Here is a 2792-nt window from a genome sequence, read left to right on the forward strand (position 1 = left end):
CAGTTAGGCGGCTAAATGTGACGTTTCTTAACGCCAGAACATATATATATGGCCGACATGTCGGATGATGAAGATGACATTGTTCACCGAACGACATCGCGTACGGGTCCAATTCGAGCAGTTATTATTTAGTGACTTTGTGACAAAATAAGTCATGTGTAATGGTGCCTCGCTTTCAATCGGACTATTTTCAGGTTGTTTTGGATAGTTTGTTCGGGTTCACGACCAAGTCAGATCTTTTCGGTCTCACTCGCAGGAACAATGCGATTAGGAAGATGCTTCAGCCGAAACAGGAAGTTTTCCTGAGCTGTCGTTACGCTAAGCTTGCCTCCTCGCTGATGGTTGGACGTCGACCCAGTTTGGTTCAGACCTTGTCTTCGCACTGAAAACCGTAAAATTTGACATTACGACACTCCCTCATGTAGAATGCCAACTGACCATCATCTCTGAAATTGTGGCAGTCTCGGAATAATCCAAAAATGTTATTGGTAAAAAAATCATCAGTTTTCAGTCGTCATGGGATTACAGAATTACAATTACGTAATTCAAGAGTTGTTTGCAAAATCGCATGATGCCAATGTCGACGTTCACACTTGAATGATAAAATCAATAGCGTTAATTGCTAGGTAGTCCATTCCCAAATGTTTATACTGCAACAACGTTGTTCCATGTTTTACCGATATAGATGTTTTCCTCAGAGAGGTGGTTTTTCTCACTTTTTAGCTGAGTATATATTTTCAAAAATGATTAAATGTTTTCAATATATTATATAAGTAGACGTTTCTCCAATGACTAACTTGATGTAATTATTATTGATTAAAGCTTAAAATAGCTCCGCAGCAATATTAGCAGTTGTCACTTAAACACCTTATATTATATAAAACAAACAATGCATTTGTTTTGTCAAAACAAATCTTTATTACCTTTAAAGCGTTTGGACTGATTGAAATCGTAAATTATAGTAATAATCTAAACAAATAGAAATTTATTAAATGTATGGAATATAACATATATCAAAGATATATCCCACTGATAAGAACAATTATATTCATCCCATCAGTTTTGAGTATAAGAAATATCCTATACAGTATGTGTACAATATTAGATATATGCCTAAATGTGTACGACAAAGATGAAATAACATTAACCTAGCACAAATATGATAGTTAAGGTACATACAGTCGAACCTCGTTATCTCGAACTCTTTTAAATCGAAGACCCCGTTTATCTCGAAGTATTTCTTCGGTCCCGGCCAAATCTCTTCTTTATCTTAGTAAATAAAACTTTGATAATTCGAACCCTGAAAGGTCGAAAAACTCGGATACCTCGAAGTAAAATGTTGGTTTCAATAGCGTTAATCCAACATCAAAACATCGTCTACATCATAGTGTTCGAATGTCATTTATCACTGATTAATTCTTTGATACAAATAAAACGCAAAAGTACGACATTTCGCCATTCCGTGTTTATGAACATCTTTCGTGAGTAGACTAGCATGAAATAGGTAAAAAAGAATTTACTATAAAGCTTAGGACTGTAAAGTTTACGGACTGTCTTAACCATGTTATTCATAATAAAAAACAAACTGTATCAATTTTGATCAACAGTAATCTGAACTTACTGCGAGTCCTTTTAAGGAGGCTCCAACCTTTCGCAATTAGCCAGCAGAATTCAATGAAAGTTTCACATAATGGTTATGTATGTCACTATGTAGAGATGATTTTATGAAAATCTAAGCATTCCGATAAACTGGGGATTTTTTTTGTAAAACCCCCCCCCTGAAAATTCGATTTTTGGTTAAATACATCACTCTCACATTTTTTAACGTGTGGCATTGTTCAAAACTATTAAAACAATAAAATAATGAAAAGAAACATCAACCTTACAAACGTTTTATTTATCATAAAATATCTACAACATGTTCCGGAAAGCGTGTTTTATTGAAATTGTATGGATGAAAGTTACTAAATACTAGCTAAAAGCAAACAGGACACATAGTTTCATACAAAAAGAGTGAAAAATTGAACCAAATACACACAAAGTATTTATAATTCAATTAGTTTCCATTTAACAATACTTTTGATCATGATGAGTTGTCTATCTTGAAAAAAGCGGAACTTTTGCAGAGGGATAGAATATTTACCATGACACTTATTTTCTTTACTATACCAAAAACGACGGAAATAAATTAAATTACTATATTTAATTGTCAATTTACTGTTCTTTTAAGGAACAGAATTACTCTCAATCATGTACACTTTGGACATCATTCCATAGCCCGCTTACGCATGGTATATTAACATGTCAGGTGCATATGTAACCATAGGCTATCGCATGGGATGCCGTTATTACGTGCACGCACATGCACTTGCATTTTATAGGGATCTTTATATTTTACAAACCACTATTTTTACACTTTTTTCTTTCATTTAACTTATTATTTATAATCCCTATTTCTTACCAAAGTCATTGTCAGTAGGTGCACTTAAGAACCTTATCAAGGACACATATTTTACTCAGAGATATATTGCTTTTAATAAAAGTGAATTATTTTTATTGAAATTCAATACTGAATGGAAAAAATGGGAAAGTCTAATTAATATTGCTTAAACCCTGTCTTTGCCAAAATATGAACATTAAACTAGAATTTGCTTATATAAATGTGTTCTTCCAAATTACTTATATGTAAAACTCCTTGAATTTTCCGACACATCTATATAGCTTCTTTGTCTCCAAATCTCCACCCCCTCCACCCTCCCCCCACCCCCCAACATTTTTTTTTTCTTTTTTTT

This window comes from Mizuhopecten yessoensis, unplaced genomic scaffold (genome assembly GCF_002113885.1).
Source record: "Mizuhopecten yessoensis strain PY_sf001 unplaced genomic scaffold, ASM211388v2 scaffold419, whole genome shotgun sequence".
Taxonomy (NCBI): domain Eukaryota; kingdom Metazoa; phylum Mollusca; class Bivalvia; order Pectinida; family Pectinidae; genus Mizuhopecten; species Mizuhopecten yessoensis.